This window comes from Jaculus jaculus, chromosome 18, assembly GCF_020740685.1.
Source record: "Jaculus jaculus isolate mJacJac1 chromosome 18, mJacJac1.mat.Y.cur, whole genome shotgun sequence".
Classification (NCBI taxonomy): domain Eukaryota; kingdom Metazoa; phylum Chordata; class Mammalia; order Rodentia; family Dipodidae; genus Jaculus; species Jaculus jaculus.
In genome coordinates, this window is record NC_059119.1 from 27,651,126 (window position 1) to 27,677,911 (window position 26,786).

Below are 26,786 nucleotides of genomic sequence, written 5' to 3' on the forward strand. Positions count from 1 at the left end.
AATCAAGTTATCATTATTTGCAGATGACATGATTCTATACATAAAGGACCCTAAAGAGTCTACTAGCAAGCTGTTAGAGCTGATCAAAACCTACAGCAATGTAGCAGGATACAAAATAAATACACAGAAATCAGTAGCCTTCATATATGCTAACAACAAACACACAGAGGATGAAATCAGAGAATCACTCCCATTCACAATTGCATCAAAAAAAATAAAATACCTTGGAATAAACCTAACCAAGGAAGTAAAGAATCTATACAATGAGAACTTTAAAACACTCAAGCAAGAAATTGCAGAAGACACTAGAAAGTGGAGAAACATCCCTTGTTCCTGGATTGGAAGAATCAATATCGTGAAAATGGCAATCTTACCAAAAGCAATCTACACATTTAATGCAATCCCTATCAAAATTCCAAAGGCTTTCTTCATGGAAATAGAAAAAACAATCCAAAAATTCATTTGGAATCACAAAAAACCCTCAAATATCTAAAATAATACTGAGCAACAAAAAAGAGGCTGGTGGTATTACCATACCTGATTTTAACCTATACTACAGAGCCATAGTAACAAAAACAGCATGGTATTGGCACAAAAACAGACATGTAGATCAGTGGAACAGAATAGAGAACCCAGATGTAAGCCCAAGTAGCTATAGCCACCTGATTTGATAAAAATGCCAAAAATACTCATTGGAGAAGAGACAGCCTCTTCAGCAAATGGTGTTTTGAAAACTGGATATATATCTGCAGAAGGATGAAAATAGATTCTTCTCTCTCGCCATGCACAAGAATTAAGTCCAAATGGATTAAAGACCTTAACATCAGACCGGAAACTTTGAAACTGCTAGAGGACAAAGTAGGGGAAACCCTTCAAAATATTGGTCTTGGCAAAGACTTTCTGAATACAACCCCAATTGCTCAGGCAATAAAACCACAGATTAACCACTGGGACCTAATGAAATTACAAAAATTTTGCACTGCAAAGGACACAGTGAAAAAAGCAAAGAGGCAACCTACAGAATGGGAAAAAAATCTTCGCCAGCTATATATCTGATAGAGGATTAATATCTAGGATATACAAAGAACTCAAAAAGTTAAATAATAAGGAATCAAACAAGCCAATCAAAAAATGGGCTATGGAGCTAAATAGAGAGTTCTCAAAGGAAGAAATATGAATGGCATATAAGCATCTAAAAAAATGTTCTACGTCACTAGTCATCAGGGAAATGCAGATTAAAACTACATTGAGATTCCATCTCACTCCTATCAGATTGGCCACCATCATGAAAACAAATGATCATAAATGTTGGCGGGGATGTGGAAAAAAAGGAACCCTTCTGCACTGCTGGTGGGAATGCAATCTGGTCCAGCCATTGTGGAAAACAGTGTGGAGGGTCCTAAAACAGCTAGAGATTGATCTACCATATGACCCAGCTATAGCACTCCTAGGCATATATCCAAAGGACTCATCTCATTTCCTTAGAAGTACATGCTCAACCATGTTTATTGCTGCTCAATTTCTAATAGCTGGGAAATGGAACCAGCCTAGATGTCCCTCAACAGATGAGTGGATAATGAAGATGTGGCACATTTATACAATGGAGTTCTACTCAGCAGTAAAGAAAAATGAAGTTATGAAATTTGCAGAAAAATGGATGGACCTGGAAAGTATTATACGAAGTCAGGTAACCCAGGCCCAGAAAGCCAAGCGCCACATGTTCTCACTCATATGTGGATCCTAGCTACAGATGACTGGGTTTCTGTGTGAGAATGAAAGTACTTAGTAGCAGAGGCCAGTAAGTTGAAAAGGAGTCATAAAGGGTGGAGAAAGGAAGGGAGGAGGATACTTAATAGGTTGATATTGTATATATGTAATTACAATGATTGTAATGGGGAGGTAATATGATGGAGAACGGAATTTCAAATGGGAAAGTGTGGGGGTGGGGAGGGAGGGAATTACCATGGGATATATTTTATAATCATGGAAAATGTTAATAAAAATTAAAAAAAAAAGAAATTAGAAAGGTTGCAAGTAAACGACCTAATGCTTCGCCTTAAAGCCTTGGAAAAAGAAGAACAAGGCAAACCAAAAATCAGTAGATGGGAAGAAATAATAAATATTAGGGCAGAAATTAATGAGATAGAAACAAAAAGAACAATCCAAAGAATTAATGAAACAAAGAGTTGGTTCTTTGAAAGGATAAACAAGATTGATAAACCCTTAGCAATCTGACCAAAAGAAAGAGAGAAGAGACACAAATTAATAAAATCAGAGATGAACAAGGTAACATCACAACAGATTCCAGAGAAATTCAAAAAGTCATAGGGACATACTATAAAAGCATATACTCCACAAAGTATGAAAATCTGAAAGAAATGGATGATTTCCTTGATCTATATGACCTACCTAAATTAAATCAAAATGAGATTAATCACTTAAATAGACCTATAACAAGCATGGAGATCCAAACAGTTATCAATAATCTCCCAACTAAAAAAAGGCCAGGCCTGGACAGATTCACTGCTGAATTTTACCAGACTTTTAAGGAAGAGCTAACACCATTGCTTCTTAAGCTTTTCCAGGAAATAGAAAAAGAAGGAATTCTACCAAACTCCTTCTATGAGGCCAGCATCACCCTGATACCAAAACCAGGCAAAGTTAGAACAAAAAAATAAAGTTACAGACCAATCTCCCTCATGAACATAGATGCCAAAATTCTCAACAAAATATTGGCAAACAGAATACAAGAATATATCAAAAAGATCATTCACCCTGACCAAGTAGGCTTTATCCCAGAGATGCAGGGATGGTTCAACATACGCAAATCTATAAATGTAATACATTACATAAACGGGTTGAAGGACAAAAATCACATGATCATCTCATTAGACGCAGAGAAAGCATTTGACAAAATCCAACATCCCTTCATGATAAAAGTCCTACAGAGACTGGGAATAGAAAGAACATATCTCAATATAATAAAGGCTATTTATGACAAGCCTACAGCCAACATATTACTAAATGGGGAAAAACTGGAAGCTTTTCCACTAAAATCAGGAACAAGACAAGGGTGTTCACTGTCCCCACTTTTATTTAATATAGTTTTGGAAGTCTTAGCCATAGCAATAAGGCAAGAGACACACATAAAAGGGATACAAATTGGAAAGGAAGAAATCAAGTTATCATTATTTGCAGATGACATGATTCTATACATAAAGGACCCTAAAGAGTCTACTAGCAAGCTGTTAGAGCTGATCAAAACCTACAGCAATGTAGCAGGATACAAAATAAATACACAGAAATCAGTAGCCTTCATATATGCTAACAACAAATGCACAGAGGATGAAATCAGAAAATCACTCCCATTCACAATTGCATCAAAAAAAATAAAGTACCTTGGAATAAACCTAACCAAGGAAGTAAAGAATCTCTACAATGAGAACTTTAAAACACTCAAGCGAGAAATTGCAGAAGACACTAGAAAGTGGAGAAACATCCCTTGTTCCTGGATTGGAAGAATCAATATTGTGAAAATGGCATTCTTACCAAAAGCAATCTACACATTTAATGCAATCCCTATCAAAATTCCAAAGGCTTTCTTCATGGAAATAGAAAAAACAATCCAAAAATTCATTTGGAATCACAAAACACCTCGAATATCTAAAATAATACTGAGCAACAAAAAAGAGGCTGGTGGTATTACCATACCTGATTTTAACCTATACTACAGAGCCATAGTAACAAAAACAGCATGGTACTGGCACAAAAACAGACATGTAGATCAGTGGAACAGAATAGAGGATCCAGATGTAAGCCCAAGTAGCTATAGCCACCTGATATTTGATAAAAATGCCAAAAATACTCATTGGAGAAGAGACAGCCTCTTCAGCAAATGGTGTTTTGAAAACTGGATATATATCTGCAGAAGGATGAAAATAGATTCTTCTCTCTCGCCATGCACAAGAATTAAGTCCAAATGGATTAAAGACCTTAACATCAGACTGGAAACTCTGAAACTGCTAGAGGAAAAAGTAGGGGAAACCCTTCAACATATTGGTCTTGGCAAAGACTTTCTGAATACAACCCCAATTGCTCAGGCAATAAAACCACAGATTAACCACTGGGACCTAATGAAATTACAAAGATTTTGCACTGCAAAGGACACAGTGAAAAAAGCAAAGAGGCAACCTACAGAATGGGAAAAAATCTTCGCCAGCTATATATCTGATAAAGGATTAATATCTAGGATATACAAAGAACTCAAAAAGTTAAATAATAAGGAATCAAACAAGCCAATCAAAAAATGGGCTATGGAGCTAAATAGAGAGTTCTCAAAGGAAGAAATACGAATGGCATATAAGCATCTAAAAAAATGTTCTACGTCACTAGTCATCAGGGAAATGCAGATTAAAACTACATTGAGATTCCATCTCACTCCTGTCTAATTGGCCACCATCATGAAAACAAATGATCATAAATGTTGGCGGGGATGTGGAAAAAAAGGAACCCTTCTGCACTGCTGGTGGGAATGCAATCTGGTCCAGCCATTGTGGAAAACAGTGTGGAGGGTCCTAAAACAGCTAGAGATTGATCTACCATATGACCCAGCTATAGCACTCCTAGGCATATATCCAAAAGACTCATCATATTTCCTTAGAAGTACATGCTCAACCATGTTTATTGCTGCTCAATTTCTAATAGCTGGGAAATGGAACCAGCCTAGTTGTCCCTCAACAGATGAGTGGATAATGAAGATGTGGCACATTTATGCAATGGAGTTCTACTCAGTGGTAAAGAAAAATGAAGTTATGAAATTTGCAGAAAAATGGATGGACCTGGAAAGTATTATACTAAGTGAGGTAACCCAGACCCAGAAAGGCCAAGCGCCACATGTTCTCTCTCATATGTGGATCCTAGCTACAGATGATTGGGCTTCTGCGTGAGAATGAAAATACTTAGTAGCAGAGGCCAGTAAGTTAAAAAGGAGACATAAAGGGTAGAGAAAGGAAGAGGGGAGGATACTTAATAGGTTGATATTGTATATATGTAATTACAATGATTGTAATGGGGAGATAATATGATGGAGAATGGAATTTCAAATGGGAAAGTGTGGGGGTGGGGAGGGAGAGAATTACCATGGGATATATTTTATAATCATGGAAAATGTTAATAAAAATTAAAAAATAATTGACAGGTTTATTAGAATTTGAAGTGCAGAAATTTATTCATGCAAATATAGGGTGTTTATCAGAATTTAAAGAGAAATTTATTCTTATAAATTTAGAGTGTGAATATTTTTACTTATTGGTAAAATGTGTGTGTATGTATAGTTCATGAATCAGAAAAAAGAAGAAGAGGTCTCATTGGGGAGAGGACGGCATGTGACATGAAAGCCAAAGTGAGACTACTGAGGGGGAGAAGGGGACCTGAAAGAGGGAGGTAGAGGAACTAGGGACGGTGGTGGAGGAAAGGGATGAATAAGAACAATGTACGTATGAAAATACCTTAATGAAACCCATTATTTTGTATGTTAACTTAAAAAAAACCTAATTTTAAAAATTAGGAAAACTATAACTACAAAGAAAATCCTAGAAATTATACTTCTCATTTTTTAATGTTTTTCCCAGCTTTTTCCTTCATTTGTGTTAGAAATGTCTCTGTGCATCTCTCTGAAAGAGAAGCCTTTCTAGAACTTACTAGAACATACCAGGAAGCACATGGGAGATAGACTGTGAAGTCCCTGCTAACTCTGTATTCTCACTGCTCCAGCTGTTTTTTTGAAAGAAGCCACCGATATCCCATAGCGTTTGATCACTGTCACTAGAAGAAAAATTAGTGTATGATTTTAATGAATATATATTATTCTCATTTAGAAAGAATTTCTAATAACCTCTATTAGTTATTCAATAGAAATTCACTTCTACTTCAGTTCAACCACAACTTCTCATTTCTACCATTCAGAACTGACCAATTTCTGAGGTAATTCCAAAACTTGGCCATAAACTCCATCCTCTCTTACTTTTACCTGGCTTGCAAACTAGTTACCTGGGGTAATGCCCCTTGTTCATCTTCTCCCCTCTCCTAGCTGGCTAGTAAGATAAAGTACAGGAGCCACTGGATTTCATAATGCCAACAGTCATTTACATAACAATGCCATGTCTATGGTCAATTCTTACCATTCCTATATACACCACAGCATAAGTCACTCTCATATATTTCTTATCTCTGACTTACTACAGAAAGGTAGCCCTTTCTGAAAAATACAAGCCACTTGCTCTTTGAAAATATATACTTAGATGCATTCCTTATCACTCTTTTATTTCTCCCTGTTTAGAATTATTCCTTCTATATTATAAATCTCAAAACTTGTGTCTCCTTTGATTTTTCTTCAATCTATTTTTTCCTAATTACATACAGTTTCTTTCATATCCTAAATTATTCAATTCTCTGTTGTCTTCAAAATAGGAAATACTTGAAACTATCTCTCTCTGGCTAATAATTTTGCTAACAATTTTTCAAATAATAACTCATACTCATTTCCTGTTTCCTTTCTGCCCTTTCAGTATTCAACTTAAGATATTCTGCTTGGTTGCAGAACATTCATTTTCAACCTCACCTAGCAAAAGCCTCTTCATTTGATATCAGATCTAACCATCAATGTCTAGTAATAATTCATCCTGAAACAACGTTTATTATAAATGTAAACTTGCTTCAAAATAAATAAAGTCAGAGCCAAGAAGATGGCTCAGCAGATAAGACACTTTCCTGCAAAGCCTAAGGACTCAGATTCAATTACCCAGTGCCCATATAAAGCCAGATGCACAAAGTGGCACACACATCTGAAGTTTGATTGCAGCAACTAGAAGCCCTGGTGCACCCATTCATATTCTCTCTCCTCTTGCAAATAAATGAATAAAAATATAAAAAATAAAGTTTCCTTAGTGCAGACATAAATTTTAGGATTCTAGCAATATGGCATCTATCATTTATTCATAATTTCTACTAATGTTTTACATTCACTTTATCTTTTATCCTTAAAAAAATAAATCTTGGGGCTGGAGAGATGGCTTAGCGGTTAAGCGCTTGCCTGTGAAGCCTAAGGACCCCGGTTCCAGGCTTGGTTCCCCAGGTCCCACGTTAGCCAGATGCATAAGGGGGCGCACGCGTCTGGAGTTCGTTTGCAGAGGCTGGAAGCCCTGGCGCGCCCATTCTCTCTCTCTCCCTCTATCTGTCTTTCTCTCTGTGTCTGTCGCTCTCAAATAAATAAATAAAAAATAAATAAATAAATAAATCTTTTTCTTCTGTGGAAATTTTGGAATTTTTACTATTTTCTCGTTTTCCTTTGATATCTATTTCCTGCCATTCCAAGCTAGCCTCTCTTTAGTGCCAACAATCCTCCTTCTAGAAATACAAATGGATGGATGGATGAATGGATGGATGGACGAACAGATGGAACAAGAACAAAAAACTACTTGTGCTTCATTTTCATGTTATTAGACTGACTAAAACATACACTTGTCTTCTCACATACTGAGCTCTTTCACAATCTGGCCCATGCTATATTTTTAGCTTACCTATCCTCTACTCCAGCTTCCCAACAACCCAAATCACATATACTCTAAAACTCTTGACACATATTTCTCACCACTAATCCACTAATAAGGTATTGTTCACAAGCCCTCATCTTTGCTCAGTCTTCTTCCCTCAGCCTGAAATTTTCTTCCCTCTTTTTTCACCTGATAGGTTTCTTCTTAATTAAAATTGAAATACAATCACAATATCTTCTCTCAAAACAGCTTGTAAAAACTTCTCCCTGAAAATAATTCTGTCTTTCAAACTCACAAACTTTGTGTTTTAATTCTACAATAATATTGATTATTTTTATATGTCTGTTTGCCCAATTAACCTGTGACCCCCAACAACAATAACAATGTGATATTTTATATTTTTATACAGTGCTTAGTATACAATAGGACCTCAAAAACTTTGGAATCATCATTATTTGTTTGTTTCTTAAATGGACTTATGAAAGTCTATATGTAATTTTATACATATACATATATACAAACACATTCACATAATAAGAAATATACATGTTACTATACAATATTATTCCAATAACAATATGTAATACTACTGATAAATCTCTAAGGAAACATGGAGAATAGTTCCTGATTGAATATGTAAGGTTTAAATTTGAACAATTTACAAACATGAAAATTTTTATTTCTTTTGTTTTCATAATAGAAATTTACTTTTCTCTGGATTTCCAGATTTTTGATGCTTTGAGGTTTCATAATTATTAAGATGATAAAGTAAATCTTTTGAAAATATCTTTTCTTATGTTAATAACACATAAATGCAACATATTTGTAATAAAGCTAAATAATTTTTCTCATCTTGAAAAAAATTAATCAATTATTTAAATGCCTCTGACCACTGTCTACATTCAGAGAGCTAACGATGAAGAAGAAGAGAATCAATGAAAATCTCACTAGGCAAACATATTGGTTATACCTTTCTGAAGGGTCTTGAAAAAGATAAGTGTAATCACTACTGCTGAATTTCTGATGAGAGGGCTTTACCTTCTCTGAGTTAGCGTTTTTGTCAAAAACCTATAAGCATAAGAAATGAAATAAATTATAGCCACAATTTTAGGACAATATAGTTAAATGAGATATGCAGTCTACAGAAAAGTAATGTCTTTAGTAATGGAACTAAAACCAAAATCATGTAATGCTATTCATACTCCTAGAAATTCATTTGAATTGCAATTGATATAGCAAATATTTTCTAATCTACCAAAACAAAGTAAGCATAAAAACCAATGTAATCTATATAAGTAAAAATGAGATATATTTTATCACTGAAGTTCTCCTTATGAGCCAAGAAAATTAGCTTAATTTGATAAAAACAGGTTGTTGCTATAACCTAGAGGAAATTCCTACAGGTCCCTATGACACTGTCTACTGTGAAAATGAACTGCTTAGTATTATGCTCTATGTACTTTAGTACTTGTACCATCAAATTCAGTAATTCTATATACTCCCTACATTTCACCATGAGATTTTGCACTGCCTAAGGGAGAAATTTTATTCCCCTTTGATATATTTGCAACATTTGTACAGCAACTGGCACAATGGTAAATAATACTGAATTTAAATTGAGGGATTAAATCACAGCAAGATTCAATAATTCATATTTAGCTTTCAATTCTGCATTGCTACTAATTAATGTGAGATTGATTAAGATCTATTTCATGATTTCGTACATAGTAAATATTTATCAATGATCCATGTATGCTTGAAAAGAGTGTGTATACTTTAATATTTGAATACAAGTTCCATACATGTTCATTAGGTCTAATTCGATAATTTTAACAATTTATATACATATATGTATTGGTTTTTCAAGGTAGGGTCTCGCTCTAGCCCAGGCTGACCTGTAATTAGTATCAGGTAAGCCTTGAACTCACAGTGATCCTCCTACCTCATACTCCCGAGCACTAGGATCAAAGACATCACGCTTGGCCCTATATTCTTAACTGACTGATCTATTATTAAAATATATTTAGGGCAAATGTGTCTGGAGTTCATTTGCAGTGGATAGAGACCCAGACATGCCCATTCTCTCTCTCTCCCTCCCTCTCTCTCTCTCTCTCTCTCTGTCTCTGTCTCTCTCATAAATAAATAAATAAATATTTGTTAGTAATCATGTCAAATAGTGTATTTCCCTTTTATATATGGTTTTACTTCCCATAGTTTCAGTTACTTGCAGACAACCATAGTTCAAAAATATTAAATGGAAACTTTCAGACATAAACAATTCAGAGTTTCAAATTGCACATGGTTCTAAGTAGCATGATAAAACCTCATGCTGTTCCAATCTGATCCACCTGAGATGTGAACAATAGCCTTGCCTGGTGTTATATATATATATACACACATATATATACATACACACACATACATACATATATATACATACATATATGTTATTATATATTATTATTAATATATATATATGTATATATGTATATACCCCCCAATAATTACTTAATGTAGCCATCTATATTATCAAACTGTCACAATATCACAATGCTTATATCAATGTAGCCCTTATTTTCTTAACGGTGACCACAAAGTACAAGAGTATGTTAAAGGGAAACCACAAATTTTTAAGTGAAAAGGTTAAATTTCTTGAGTTAAAAAAGGAAAGAAAGTGATATTGCCACAATGGCCTTCCAAAGGTGCCTACAACATTTTTCTCCAAAAGAAACAACAGCTATTTCCATAGAATATTTAAAGTAGAGCATCAGAAAACAGGAGATATAGAAGTCAATGCAAAGAAAGATACATGGAGATATATGATGGTCTATAATGAGGGGAACTAAGAACGTAACATCTGCTGTTCGCTTGTGAAGTGAACTTCACTTTAGTTGGAAAAACTAAGTAGAAAACCTCCTGAAAATCCCATTATGCCAGACACCTGATACATTTACTCGAAAGAACCTCCTCCTGAAGAACTCAATCACCATTTCAAAAGCTACTGCATCACAGCCAGCCCAGCCGACAGAAAGACCTCTGCCCACAGTACACCACTCTTCCCTACCCAGGTTCTTGCTATATGAAACCAACTGAAGCAGTCCGCGCATGGGGACTTGGGAATCAATAGGTTGATTACCACTATCCTTTCAGCCCTGAGAAACATTCAGGAGATTCAACATATCCACTCATATCCAAGGGCCAAGTGGGTATGCACACTGATGGGCTGGGCCTCCAGAAAATAATCAGAAGGCACCTGCCTACTTAATGCTGTGTTGGAATCATCCAGAGAGTCATAAACAACATAGAGCCCTGGAAAAGAACCAGGTAGAGGCTTTGTGCATGCATTCTGAGTTCCAGAAGAGCTGGGCAACTAACCTTGGCTAGCTCAGCCCTACCAAGACACCCAAGAAGGGCCAGTAGGCTCTGCTGACTGTCATAGCCCTGGGAAGCAGTCAAGTAGCTGCCTACACATTCACCTGTGAAATCTCTGGGAATCAATCAGAAATCCTATTATTTTTCTATGGTCATAGAAAACAATTGAATTCTCAATAGATCAGGTAATTTAAGCTCCTAAAAGCAGATACTTGTCTCTGTCTATGCACCCGTGATCATAGTGTTAAGTGGAAAATGGGCATAACTGGTAGGGCTGGGAGAAGGAATTCCTGAAAAAAAAGACAGCCAAGCCCTGTTCCACTTTGTGCAGTCTCCTGATTGTCAGAATACCCCTCTGTAGTTAAACATCCCTGCTGTATGAAACAGGGCATTTTCCCCACATGTGCACACTAACATAGGGTATGCAATGTTCTCTCTCATAGGTGGTCCCTAAATTGGATCAACAGACAAGTTTAAGTGATAGTATGCAACAGAAATATGGACACAGAACATGAATGAGACCAGGATAAGAGGAAATAGGGAGATGGGACAGAAAAAGATCTGCAATAGGCTAGGAGAGGGAAAGAATATGAGGTTGGGAGTCTTGAAGGAATAGGAGGTAGGTAAGGTAGGGAGAGGAATCATACAAAACTTAAGAAACACGAATCAAAGCCATATAAACCTTTCTCTTAGTTAGAAATCTATTAGCAATCTGGGCAGAACTGCACTGTATAAAATGGAACAAACTTAATCCTAAAACCATGGGCTCTGGATGGTAAATCCCAGGCCCAGAACTGGGTTACTCCCACAGTGAGCTATTGGTCAGAGAGAGATCCAAGAGGTTCCCAAGACAATGCAGGCCATTGCCAAAGAATTTGGTTACCTGCCTGAGCTAAAAAGATAAGACCATATTGCTAAGACACTACAGGCTGTGACAATAGGACATTGAGTCACCATGCCGGAACTGACAGGGATGCCAGCTCCCACCTGGTTTAACCTCATGGAACTTGAAAGTGCTATGAGAGCTGCCAGAAGACAATGTTTACCAATAGTATAAATAAGCAGGGGACTCAGCAAATTAGGAATCAGCCAAGCCAGGAATACACACCTGTGCAATAGTGGCACACAGACTATGCAGAAACCAAATGCTCTTTGAAGATGAGACCCACTCTGGGAGAGAACTCATACCTATCTGGTGCTGGGAAACAAGTTAGTAGCCCATGGCCAGGAAACTTAAGAGATTCCAGAGAAAAGCTCTCACTACTCTCTGACTATCAAGAGTGAGTATACACATGAAGAATTCTCTCAAATAACTATGCATATGCCCTTTAATACAAACTGCTCTCACTGTGTACAGATGGCAGAGAATACTGAAGAGATCCAAGATCCATCAACACAAGAAAAGATATCTGACTTCCTATGAGATATCCCACTCTAACACCTTACCCCAGGAGACACTGCAGAGAAAACAAAAACACAAATAAAGCTCTCACTGCTACCTTGGAACCAGGGAGATAGTGGCAGATGGTGTGGCCAATCAAAACTCATCAGAAACCCAAAAGCCACAGAGAACTCAACACTAATTAAGATTGTTAACAGGCCCACCATGACTTAGGGTACATTGTGGAAAAGGGGGTAGAAAGATTGTAAGAGCCATAGAATAGGTAGGAATGTATTGAGGCCCAGTACCCCACATAGAAGGAGGCCTTCATGACCCCATAGTGAGTATCAGCAAGCCCATGGAGAAGGGCCCTCAGGGAAAGGGGAGAGAGTATCCACAGGGCAAGGGGATCTAGAATTTAACCTTTTACAAAATAAAAAACAAATTTTATAAAGGGTATGCAAATCTTCAAAAGACCTTGGCTACCTTGTAATATCATTTATATTGTGCTTTTAACCCCCTCTTGTAGGTTTTCTAGAGGATCATGAAAAGAAATAATCTAATAGAGAGATCCAGCCTATCATGATTTGGGAGGGAAAAAGACTCAATTTACCCTATGAATATACCACCCACCTAATTCATAGTAACTTCTTTAAAATACACAACGCAAGCCAGCTCCCTATTGGCTAGCTGTCATAGTGCAGTAAAGCTGATACGAGCTGCTAGGGGATAAAAGTCACCAACAGTGTGAACAAGTGGATCCTGCAAGCTACAAAATTAACCAGTCAGGCAAGATGTATTCACTGGTGTAACAGTGGCACAGGCTATGGGGATAATCAGCTGCTTTCTGACTCGATATGAGGCCCAGTCAGTGCGAGTGAATTCATGCCTGGTACTGACTGAGTACCAAGTCACAGCCAATGTTGATTACAGCTGGAAAAGCTACCCTGAGAAATACTGTGCAAACAGAAACAAAAACCAGCAAGTGTAGCTATACTTCTATCACATACAATACATTTATATGAAAAACTATGTTAGAAAAGACAAGGCGAGTAACAATTTCATACACAGAAATACTAATGGTAAGTAGATATACAGCTAATGTTGAAGCATAAGTTACCAAAAGGAAACACTATTAGACCTAAGAAACAATTACACAAAGGAAACACTGTTGGATCTAAAAGATGAGATAGACTTTAGAATGGACTTTTTATCACTTTATTTTCATCAATGGAAAGATCACTCATGCCAAAATAATAATAAAAAAATAACTAAACTATGCTACAGACCAAAACCTAACAGAAATTTATAGAATTTTTAATCCAACAGTTACAGCATATTCTTCTCATCAGCACATGGAACATTAGCCATTTAGACCATATTTCAGGCCACAAAAGAAGTCTCAATAAATTTTCAAAAATAATAAATTTGTTCTGATTACAATGTAATACAACCAGAAATGAACAAGGGGAATGTCAATATCAGAAATTATACAAGTACATGGAAATTAATTAACATTCTCTTGAGTTATCAATGGGTCAATGAAATTATAATTTTTTAATTTATTTAAACAAATGAAAATCAATATACCAAAACCTGTAGGACACTGCAAGAGTAAATTTATAAAATAAAGTACCTATGTCAAAAAAATAGATTTCAAATAGACATCTAATAATACAATTCAAGGAACTAAAGCAGAATAAACCAAACACAAAATTAATAGAAAAAAAAAACTTCTAAAAACATAAAGTATCAATAAAATGAACAGTTTTTGAAACCATAAAGCTAAGACTAACCAAGAATAAAAGGTAAGACAACAATAAATGAATTCAGAAATGAAAATTGAGCCAGATGTGGTGGTACATGCCTATAGTCCCATTACGAGAGAGGCCAATGTAGGAGGATCACTGTGAGTATGAGGTCAGGCTAGGTTACAGAGAAATGAAAACAGAAACGTTACAATGGAGACCAAACACAAATGCTCATTAGAGATGATTATATACAGGTAACTATATCTGAACAAACTAGAAAATCTAGAAGAGGATAAATTCTGAATAATATATATAAGATACCAAAATTTAACTATACAGAATTAGAAAACCTGACCATGTAACAATATTCAACTGGTAGTAAAATGTACCCCAATTTAAAAAATGCCCAGAACTGGATAACTTTATTCTTGCATTTTATGAAACCTTTAAAGAGTTAATATTCACACTACTGGAAGGGAAAGAACCCTTCTAAAGCCCTTCTACAAAATCAGATTATCCTAATAATGAACCAAAGATATAATAAAAATAAAATTAATATCCCTAGTGAACATTGACTTAAAAATTCTCAAGGAGCTGGAGAGATGGCTTAGTGGTTAAGTGCTTGCCTGTGAAGCCTAAGGACCCTGGTTTGAGGCTCAATTCCCCAGGACCCATGTTAGCCAGGTGTACAAGGGGGCGCACGCTTCTGGAGTTCGTTTGCAGTGGCTGGAAGCCCTGGTGAGCCCATTCCCTCTCTCTATCTGCCTCTTTCTCTCTGTCTATTGCTCTCAAATAAATAAATAAAAATGAACACACAAAAATTTGTTTTTAATTCTCAAGAAAATTGTAGCAAATCACATTCATTTGCAACAAAAAGATTAAATTCCATGGTCAAGTACAATTTACCTCAGTGATGCAAGAATGGTTCAACATACACAAGTCAATCAAATTAACAGGAAGGTAGACCCCAAAAGCTATGATTAGCTCAAAAGATGTAGAAATAAATATTCAATTAAATTCCTCATCCTTTCATGATAGAAATATTTTCATTCTTTCATGACAATAATTAGCATAGAATAAAGTTCCCCGGACATACTAAGGGATGGATACTGTAAACCTACAGCCTGTATCGTACTAAATGGAGAAACACTGAAGCTGTTTCCTCCACAAATAGGAGACAAGGAAGTCCACCTCACTGTTCTTACTCAATAGGTCCTAGCGATCCAGAACAATAAGACAAGAAAAAGAAGAAAAGGTATCAAAGTAGGAAAAGAGTAGCTCAAATCATAACAAAACTACTCAGAAAGAAGTCAAGACACCAATTCCATTCATATCAGTTACAACAAAAGTAAAAGATCAGGGAATAACTTTAACCAACAACTTCAATGATCTCCACAGTGAAAACTGATGTCATCAATGGGCACTAATGAAATAGGACACAAAAAATAATTGAAGAACTTCCCATATTCACTGACTGTCAGAATTAATACTGGTAAAATCTCTATACTAACCAAAGTGATTTTCAGGTTTTATGTAATCCTTATTAAGAGACCAATAGCCGGGCGTGGTGGCGCATGCCTTTAATCCCAGCACTCGGGAGGCAGAGGTAGGAGGATCACCATGAGTTCGAGACCACCCTGAGACTACATAGTGAATTCCTGGTCAGCCTGTGCCAGAGTGAGACCCTACCTCGAAAAAAAAAAAGAAAAAAAGCTACCAATGACATTCTTCACAGATCTAGGTAAAACAGTCTTAAATTCACATAGAATCACAGAAGACTGCACACGACCATTCTCCAGGAAACATACATGTAAGATGGAAGCATCGCAGTAACTGATTAGACATATCATAGTGGTTGCCACCAGCATGTCATTATCATTACAAAACACACACACACACACACATAGGCTAGAGAGACGGCTCAGTGGTTAAAGCACTTGCCTGTAAAGCCCAAGGACCTGAGTTTGATTTCTCAGTATTGACATAAAGCCAGATGCACAAGGTGACAACGTGTCTGGAATTCATTTGCAGTGGCTAGAGGACCTGGCATACCCATTCTCATTCTCTCTCTCTCTCTCTCTCTCTCTCTCTCTCTCTCTCTCTCTCTCTCCTTCTTTCTCTCTCTCTCAAATAAATATATAACTAAAATATTTTTAGTAAAAACCACCCATAGACCTATGGAGCTGAACACAGAATTTAGAAATAAACCTACACATCTACATTACAGCCAGGATTCTCAAAAAAGGTACCAAAAACATATGCTGGAGAAAGGACAAGTCTCTTCAACAGCAGTGCAGGAACAACTGATATCTACATGCAAAACATTGAAATGACTGCTACCACTCAGCTTGGACAAAAATCATCTCATAATGGATCAAAAACCCTAATATAAGACCAAATCTTTGAAACTGCTCTAGAAAAACATAAAGGAAATACTTCAAGATATTGGTACACTGACAACTTTAGAGATAGGACCCCAAAGCACAGGAAATAAAAACAAAACATGAAAGCGTGTCAAACTAAAAAGCTTCTATGCACCAAAGGAAACAATCAACACAAAGAAGAGACAACCTACATAATGGGGGGTAAATTCTGCCAGCTATTCATCTGACAGAGGGTTAAGATCAATAATATAAATAGAACTGAACACCTAACAATAAAAATTAAATAATATAGAGCCAGGCATGGTGGCACACGCCTTTAATCCCAGCACTTGGGAGGCAGGGGTAGGAAGGACTGCCATGAGTTGAAGGCCACCCTGAGGTCAGCCCGGGCTAGAATGAAACCCTACCTTGAAAAACGAATAAATAAATAACCCAATTTAGAAATGGGTAATTGATCACAATAGATACTTCTCAAAAGAAAAATAATACAACACATTGTGAAAAATATTCACCAGTCAGCAAAGAAATGCAAGTCAGGGCTGGAGGGATGGCTTAGCATTTAAGGCGTTTGCGGCAAAGCCAAAAGACCCAGGTTTGATTCCTTAGGACCCACATTAGCCGGATGCACAAGGGGGTGCACATGTCTGGAGTTCATTTGCAGTGGCTGGAGGCCTTAGCATGCCCATTTTCTTCTCTCTCTCTCCCCCTCCCTCCCTCTTTCTCTGTCAAATAAATAAATAAAAATAAAATATTTTAAAAAATAAATGCAAGTCAAATGACAGAAAGATACAATTTCAGCTCAATCACGATAGCTATTTAAGAAGCAGTGAGGATGTGGTCATAAAGGAGTTCATTTATGCTACTGTGGGAATGTAAATCTACAGCCACTGTGGAGAACTACATGACAATTCCTCACACAAAAAAAGGTCCGTAAGTATATGAAAAAAAGTTCAGTATCACCAACAACCAGAGAAATGCAAACTGAACTACATGACAATTCCTCACACAAAAAAAGGTCCGTAAGTATATGAAAAAAAGTTCAGTATCACCAACAACCAGAGAAATGCAAACTGAAACTACAGTGTGATGTCATTCATCACAGAATAGCAATTATCAAAACAGTAAGATACCAGAAGAATGCACAGAAGGGAGAATTCTGACACAGTGTTGGTAGAAATGGAAGTTCTACAAAACGTAGACATAGTACTTACTACCATATCATATAGCAATCCCACTGACGTACACACAAAGGAACTAAGAGCAGTGTGTCTAAGAGCCACCTACACTTCATACTTAACATCGTTCGTAGAAGCCAAAATCCAGAATCAACTGAAGTATTTAACAGTGGATTGATGAATGGAGAAAGCGTGCTGCACATACACTAAAGAGTGCTATCTGCTCAGCCACAAGAAAGACAATCATTCATTTATAGCAATACAGATGGAACTAAAGGACATCACATGAAACAGAATATGCCAGGCACTAAAATGGAGATGACATGGATAATGAATATGGAATGAGGTTGGACAGGAGAAAGAGTAATTTCTAAATTTGTATATCATAATGAGAGAATTATAGTTGACAATAATTAATTGAATAATTTCAAGAAGGTTAATAGCAAAGATTTTGAATTTTCTAACCCAAATAAATAATGTATAGCTCTGAAGTAACAGAAATGCCACTTAACCTATCTGAGCATCACATGTATGCATTTATTGACATGCCACACTATATGCCATGAATATAAACAATTACTTGTCAGTTAAATAAAAATATTTTTTTGAAAAACAGGTAAAAGTAGGGTGAGAGTATACATCAGAAATCTCAGCATTCAGGCAGCTGAAGCAGAAGGATTACAAGTTTGAGACCTATCTGGGCTACACAATGAGACTGAAAAAATAAAAAAACAGGAAAAGAAAAATTGTCAAGTGAAGTAGCTAAGATCTACAGTGATCTTCTAAGTATGCAGTAATGAAGGAGGAGAAATTCATTTATTTTATAATATTTTTAATATTAGTTATTAATTTAAATTCTTACTGTACCTAACTTATAAATAAGCTTTCTCAGGGATATAACAAGTATAGAGAATATATAATACATACAGGTGCCCCTTGATGGATATAATAGGATTATGCACCAATTAAACAATTGTAGATTGAAAATATCATAAGTTAAAAATGCATTTACAGGGCTGGCGAGGTTGCTTAGTGGCTAAGGTGCTTGCCTGTGAAGCCTAAGGACCTGTGTTCAATTCCCCAGGCCCCATGTAAGCCAGACATACAAGATGATGCAAGGACACAAGGTCGCACATGCACACAGGTGGTGCACGCGTCTGGAGTTCGAATGCAGTGGCTGGAGGCCCTGGTGCACCAATTCTCTCTCTCTCTCTCTCTCTCTCTCTCTCTCTCTCTCTCGTTCTCTCACACACACACACATATATACACACAAATAAAATTTATAAATGCTTTTGCAATGTAGAGTACTGACTATTTATTTCTTCCTTGTGATTGTGAAGCTGACTGGGAGCTATAACACACTGTAACAACTAATTATATATTGTTAACCCAGAAAAAAAAATCAAAATATGAGCTACCATTTCTACTGAGTGTGTATTACTTTTACACTATCCTCAACCCAAAGAATTTTAAGCTAACCATGGCCACGCACACCTGTATTCCAAGTCTTGTAGGGAGCAGAGACTTGAGCCAGTGTGACCAAAAATGGCAACTCTGGGTCCAGTGAGAGACTCCGTGTCTTAAGGAAACCTAGGGATGAGCAACAGAGGAAGACATGGGACATTTTCTTCTGATCTCCATGTGTATGCACAGTCCACACATCTGTACACATGTGCATATGTCACACACACAAAATTCTGAAGTATAACCATTATAAGTTGTTTAAGACATACACTACAGGTCATAGAATATATCTTCTGTCCATAAAAGGAGAATGCTGAACTGATTTGTATATTCTGAAGCTACTATAAAATGTTTATAAATGTAGTATATTTTATCATATGAACAAACATTGTTTACCATTACATAATAATCTCTTAATGCCCAATTATTTTGTATTTAAGTCTAGCAAGTTTGCCTGATATTGTCATAGATATGACAGACCTCCTTTGTTAGCATTTTCCTGGTGTGTACATTTTTAATTATTTTACTTAAACATAATGGGAAAACCTCCAAACATTCTTGTTTAAATCTCACATGGTTAACCAAAAAATTAAATGAACTGACCTCTACAATGTTAATCTAGTCTGAAAATTACTTATTAACATTGAGTGGTAAAACAAATTCCTAAAAATTAACTTTGGGATAATTAAAATTGTGTTGTAGACATGGGAAATAAAATGGGGAGAGAAAAAAGACATGTTTAAAAGGTCATTTGAGTACAGTTTATTCACTAGAAAAAACATTACCTTATGAGAAGTCCTAACATAATCTAAATCTGAGGGCAGCATTCCAATCATGCTTCAAAATAACAAGAAACGGGCTGGAGGGATGGCTCATCAGTTAAGCCATTTGTCTACAAAGCCAAAAGACCCTTGTTTGACTCCCCAAGTCCCACGTTAGCCAGTTAGCCAGATGCTCGAGGGTACGCACACATCTGGAGTTCATTTGCAGTGGCTGGAGACCCTGGCACACCCATTCCCTCCTCCCCCTTTCTCTGTCAAATAAATAAATAAATATTTTAAAAAATAACAAGAAACAAGCCAGGTGCAGTGGTCCATGTCTTTAATCCCAACACTCGGGAGGCAGAGGTAGGAGGATCACAGTGAGTTCGAGGCTACCTGAGACTACATAGTGAATTCCAGGTCAGCCTGAGCTAGAGCAAAACCTTATCTCGAAAAAAATAAAACAAAACAAAATAACAAGAAACTATTTTAGATGGCTGCTATGTAAACTGAAGGCTCTAGCATGTCTCTGATTGAATGAAATGAGATTTGGCTAATAAAACCAAGAAGTAACAAGAAGAGAGAATAAATTATCAAGATGCCAGGTCTTTTGGAAATTTATCATTGAATCAAAGTAATGGCAAATTAAATAAAGGGTTGGATTTTTTTTTTTATGAAGAGACTAGGTTTTCCTGCACTGCACAATAAGGATATATATGCACAAAGTGAAGAAAGCAACATTAGGAGACAGAAGCCTGATTTCTAGTTTTCTCTCTGTTGCTAAAGAGTTACACAATCATGTCCAAATTACTTCACTATTTCTCCATCTCCAAAATGAATGGTGGAAAAAAAATTCAACAATCTTCCTATTTAAAACATGCAAGTGGAAACACAATTTCTAGGAGACAACGTCATATCCAAAATGACATTAGGTAATCATATAAATTTTCTCATAAAATGTAAGTAAAGAAAATTCTGGTAAGAATAGCTAATTTCCCCTGCATTTCCAAAACCATCTAGGCATGTTCTAAGGTAGTGTTTATAAGTTAAAAACTTTAAAACCATATCACAACTCTTTTTAGAGAGACCACAGTATAAAATTTAATAGGAAAACAAAAATTAAATCACAAAATACTGTCTGTTATGGAAGGGAATCAAGTCAGGCATGGTGGGGCATGCTTGTCATTCTAGCACTCAGGACACTGAGGCGGGAGGCTCATGAATTCAAAGCCACACTGGACTACATAAAGAAACAACAACAACAAAAAAGTAAAAGGAAATCAAATAAGGTTCTATAATCAATCTACTTTGGACATTCTGTGAAGTTGCTCACTTTCAAGTATCCAAGTAAATATTCATTCTGATCAAAGAAAAGAATTATCAGTGGGTCAAGAGCCCAGCTCGAGATCCTAAAGCAAGCATAATAGTGACCTAGATATGGCCACCTGACTTAAAACAGAAGAATGGGTAGGCCACAAGAGTAGACATAATTTTTGAAAGCACTACTAGCTAGTCTTAGATTAAAATGACAGTTCAATCAGGAAAGTATATGAAATAGAACTTGCTCTTGTATATATTTTTTATGTTTATTATTATTATTAACAAGATGTTTCATATGGATACATCATGTGTTGGTACCCTCTTTTCCCTCATCTCTGCCCCCATTCCACTGGGGATGCTTGTCCGTGGGGTTGCAGGTATTCCCCATGGAGTTGTAGTTTATGTGTTGTGAGAACAGTAGCCAGTTATTTTGAGGGGGAGGGAATGCCTCTGGGCATGATGTGTCAATATGTGGCTCTTACAATCTTTCCACCCCTCTTCTGCAAAACTTCCTGAGCCATGTTGGGTGAGTTTTAAGTCTACTTCAGTGATGAGATCTTAGGAGCCTCTGGATCTCTGCTTTTGTAGGTGTTGAGTGTCCTCAGGTTCTGTCTCCTATAGCCTGGCACTGATTATCAGGTTCAGCATGGAAGCAGCATTGTTGATTGCCTCCCCATTCCTCTGTGGATTCAGCTGTGGCTTGGCTGAAGTATGAGGGGTAATCTCCTGCCTCACTAAAAGCTTTGGCACAAACATACCATAAGCAAAGCCAATAGATTACCAAAGCCAATAGATCACTGAATGGGAGAAAATCTTCTCCAACTATACCACTGACAGAAACCTAATATTTAGAATCTACAAAGAACTCAAAAACTAAACAATAAAAAAATTAAACAAACCACTTAAAAAGTGGGGCGGAGAACTGAACAGGGAGTTCTCAGAAGAAGAATTACAAATGGCTAACACACACTTAAGAAAATGTTCAATATCCCTAACCACTAGGGAAATGCAAATTAAAACAACCATGAGATTCTACCTTACTCCAGTAAGAATGGAAGTCATTAAAAAAAAAAAAAATCTAACAAAACAAATGTTGGCGAGGATATAGTGAAAGAGGAACCCTCATCCACTGTTGGAGGGAGTGTAAACTTGTACACCCATGATGGAAATCAATTTGGAGATTCCTGAAAAGAATGAACATAGAGCTACCAACAGACCCAGTTATTCCCTTACTGGGAATTTATCCTAAATGTTCCATGCATCAATACAGAGACATTTGCTCAACTATGTTTATAGCTGCTCAATTCATTACAGCTAAGAACTAGAATCAACCCAGATGCCCATCATTGGATGACTAGATAGCAAAGTTGTGGTACATTTACACAATGGAATTCTATGCAGCAGTAAGAAAAAATGATAATATAAAATTGGTAGAAAAATGAACAGACTTAGATCACACTCAGCAAACTCACACAATCACAGAAAGACAAATAGTGCTTGGTACACATTTTTATCTACTACTGCTGGAACATACAAGGGTGAAAGTGAGGACAGTATCATGTGGAAGTCCAAAAGCTTCAGTCAGTTAGATAAAAAAATAAGAGACTGGGCATGTTGGTACACAGCTGAACCATGCACTCAGGAGGCTGAGGCAGAAGGACTGCAGAACATACACTAGTCTAGCCTATAGAACAAGATCCTGTCTAAAAGCAAAGGAAAAGGGAAAAGAAGAAAGGAGGGGGAGCAGTGTGAAGAAGAAGCAAGGATGACCCCTGGACCGACCAAAGCCGCATACCGCCGCATCCCCGCGTTCAGCGCCTACATCCCCGTCCCCCCTCGCTGCCGCCACGCCCAAAGGAAAGGCTGAGGGGGATGCTAAAGGAGATAGAGCCAAGGTGAAGGACGAACCACAGAGAAGATCCGCAAGGTCATCTGCTAAACCTGCTCCTCCAAAGCCAGAGCCCAAGCCTAAAAAGACCCTTGCAAAGAAGGAAGAGAAGGTACCCAAAGGGAAAAAGGGAAAAGCTGACGCTGGCAAGGAGGGAAATAACCCTGCAGAAAACGGAGATGCCAAAACAGACCAGGCATAGAAAGCCGAAGGTGCCAGAGATGCCAAGTGAAGTGTGTGCATTTTTGATAACTGTGTACTTCTGGTGACTGTATAGTTTGAAATACTATTTTTTATCAAGTTTTATAAAAATGCAGAATTTTGTTTTACTTTTTTTTTTTAAAGCTATGTTGTTAGCACACAGAACACTTCATTGTTTTGGGGGGAGGGAGTGGAACAAGTGTCACCAACAGAAGGTCTCCCAAGCTGAAGTGATGGGAAAACACCTTTCCCTGCTAGTTTTGAAAGATTCCCCTTGGCTCTGGGGAAGAGGGATTCCCTTGTGTTGACACAGTAGCCAACCTTGGCACAGATGCCTCATGGCATGTGAAAACTCAAAGTCCATTTTTATGTTCTGCCCTCCACCATCAGCATAGACTTAACTACCTTAAAACCAGAGACCTGTTGGGACCTGACCCCTTCACACTGGTTCTGCCAGTATGTCAGATGACCTGGACTTTGCATTGACATCACTGAGATGACGGTGTTCCTCTCAAGAGCTGTGGTACCTTTTCTAAAAGATTGTGGATTTTTCAGATTAATAATTCTTCCATTTTCATTTCATTTCCTGATCAGGGTCAGCTTGTGAAAAGTTGTTAAAACAACATGCTCAGTGTGAAATGTCAACCCTCACTCTGAACTCCCCTGTTCCGAGCATCACATAAAGACTTCATTGGATTTTATGGTGGCTTTCTGATTTTGGTAGTCCATACAAGAAGGGAGTTTGAAAGTTCTTGTATACTGTTACTGAGTGTCTGCCCATGTCCTGCCTGAAATACCATGATTGTTTATGAAAAGTATCTTTAATAAAGCTGGATACAGTTTGGCTTGGAAAAAAAAAAGAAGAAGAAAGGAGGGGGCAAAGGGGGAGAAGGAAGAGGAGAAAGCAAAGAAGAAAGAAAAGAAATGAAGCAGGGTGAGGGGGGGAAGAGGGAAAGAAAAGAAAAAGTGTAAAGTGCCTACAAGCTTAAAATATATTTCCCTTACTTATGCTGTAACCCTGGCAATCTCTCAAGAGAGGTAATATGTTAAAGAACAAGTTTTCCAAAAATCTTCACTGCCCTATTTTTCCATAATTCGAAGACACTAAACCATACTGTTTCAATCAATAAAAAAGTCCATCATCTATATATCTAAGGGTGCTTCCCATGTCAGGTTAATGTTACACTGGGCTACTTATTTACACAGAAGAACATCAACATAAGTAAACCTCCGAAGCAGCACTTTCTTCCCAGTCCCTATTTTGGTCATCTTCAATGTCAGAGGGACAAGAAATCAATGTGGAGAGGAAAACTGAGTACATAAGTGCTCCTGAAAGATCTGTATCACAGGTGTAAGAATTAGCCATCAATCAGCAGAGAGCCTCTCTTCTCTATTTTACCTTTTTTGCAGATGCCTTTTTCTGACTGGGTGAAGGGAAGTTCATTTTGTTTGAATCAAATCCATCTCTTTCATTATCATTTCCTGAACAAAGAGAATAAAAGACTTGATCAAATAAAAAGCACTAACACAAAGAAGTTTAATTAATAAATTAATGAGAAAAACTTAGATATATGAGAATTTTCACCTATATTTCAATCTCATCTGTTTACTATATTGATTTCTCTTGGAAAAAACATCAGACTTTGCTTCCCAAGATTATCTTCAGGGAACTGACTTCTACATGTTTCTTTGTTCCTATTTGCCAAATTATTCAAGAAAATGCACTTGTGATGAGTTTTATGTATATACAGCCTACACAACCCATGAAGCAAGAGCTACAAAATAAAATCTTATGTGTTTCAGAGTCTATTTCCTGAATAAACACGTATTATAAAAGCTTTAACCCCCAAAGAAAATCTACTTTCTCTAAAATGTACTTTATCCAAAAACTCATCTTTGGAGTGAAAAGTTAAGTGCCCAAGGGTTTTAACCAATGCTGAGGTCAAAGGCAGCTAGCCTGGCACCTAGTCTCTGCCCCTCCAGAGCTGACAGATTCCAACAGAAGTGTATTTAAATTCTCCAGTGGACAATGCTGGGCAGGGAAACCGAGCGTGGGAGATAGGGTTGGGTTACTAGGATAAAGTTACTATAGTTTAACCAGCAGTTGTTGGGGAAAGGTGCCTAGAGAAAACAAAGTAACTTCCTTTATTTATTTATTTATTTATTTATTTATTTGAGAGCGACAGACACAGAGAGAAAGACAGATAGAGGGAGAGAGAGAGAATGGGCGCGCCAGGGCTTCCAGCCTCTGCAAACGAACTCCAGATGCGTGCGCCCCCTTGTGCATCTGGCTAATGTGGGATCTGGGGAACCGAGCCTCGAACCGGGGAGGCTTCACAGGCAAGCGCTTAACCACTAAGCCATCTCTCCAGCCCTCCCTTTTTTGAAACAAAAACTTAGAAATGTAATTTCTGTTCAGTCAAAATGGGAGAAAATTCTAATGTTTGTAGCCACAAAAGACCAGGTCCATGCAAACAGTGGGAACTTAAAATTTTGAAAATAATTTTGGGGGAAAGGGAAAATTGGCTTTCTGTTGAATTGGCAATCAAGATTTTTGATTTGTTATCTTTGTAATTCGTCTCAATAAAATTCCACTGGAACTCCAAAAAAAGCCTCACTTTAACTTTATGTTATTAATAATTCATAAATTAGTAATACATTAATCTATGTAGACATTGTTTTAGGCTTCACTGAGGAACATAGTATGAATCAACCTAAGAAAAGTCATTACTGAGTTTATTATACAATTGTAGCTAAACATTTTGTTAATTTCACCCCAGAATCATCCAGATAGGTATCCAAGGGAGAAATTTTACAACTGAGCACTCCAAGTAGAGAGGTTCAATTCCCCTATACCCACATAAGCCAGATGCATATGGTGGCACATGTGACTAGAGTTCATTTGCAGTGGCCAGAGGTCCTGAAGTGTCCATATTCTCTCTCCTCTCTCTCTCTTTCTCTCCCTATCTCTCTCTCTTTCTAATAAAAATAAAATATTAAAAAAGCAAAGCTACTTAACTGATATTAAAGTCAGTAAAATTGACATAAAAACAGAACATGTGGGGCTGGAGAGATGGCTTAGCAGTTAAGTCGCTTGCCTGCAAAGCCTTCAAACCAAGTTTCGACTCCCCAGTACCCACATAAACCAGATTCACAAGGTAGCACATGAGTCTGGAGTTCATTTTGCAGTGGCTAGAGGCCCTGGTGCACCCATTCCCTCTCTCTCTACTGGTCTCTCTCTCTCCCCCTTTCTCTCACACACAAGTAAATAAATAAATAAAGAGGGAAAAAAACATGTAAGTTACATGCAAAAAAAAAATTGTAAGCCAAACTTAGTAATGAAAACTGTTGCAAAACTCCTAAATAAAATATTTCTAAAAGCTGCAGTTAAAAGAAAATTCAGGGCTGAAGAGATGGCGCAGTGGTTAAAGGTGCTTGCTTGCAAGGCCTGATGGCCCAGGTTTGAGTCCCCAATAGCCATGTAAAGCCAGATGCAAAAAGTGGCACATGTATCTGGAGTTTGTTTGCAGCTGCAGGAT

The 26,786-nt window shown here is 37.1% G+C and overlaps 1 pseudogene; it reads left to right on the forward strand.

The window, feature by feature from the left end:
* Positions 1 to 23,340, forward strand: part of LOC123455841 — a 56,720-nt pseudogene extending 33,380 nt beyond the window's left edge.
* The last annotated feature ends 3,446 nt before the right edge of the window (positions 23,341 to 26,786 follow it).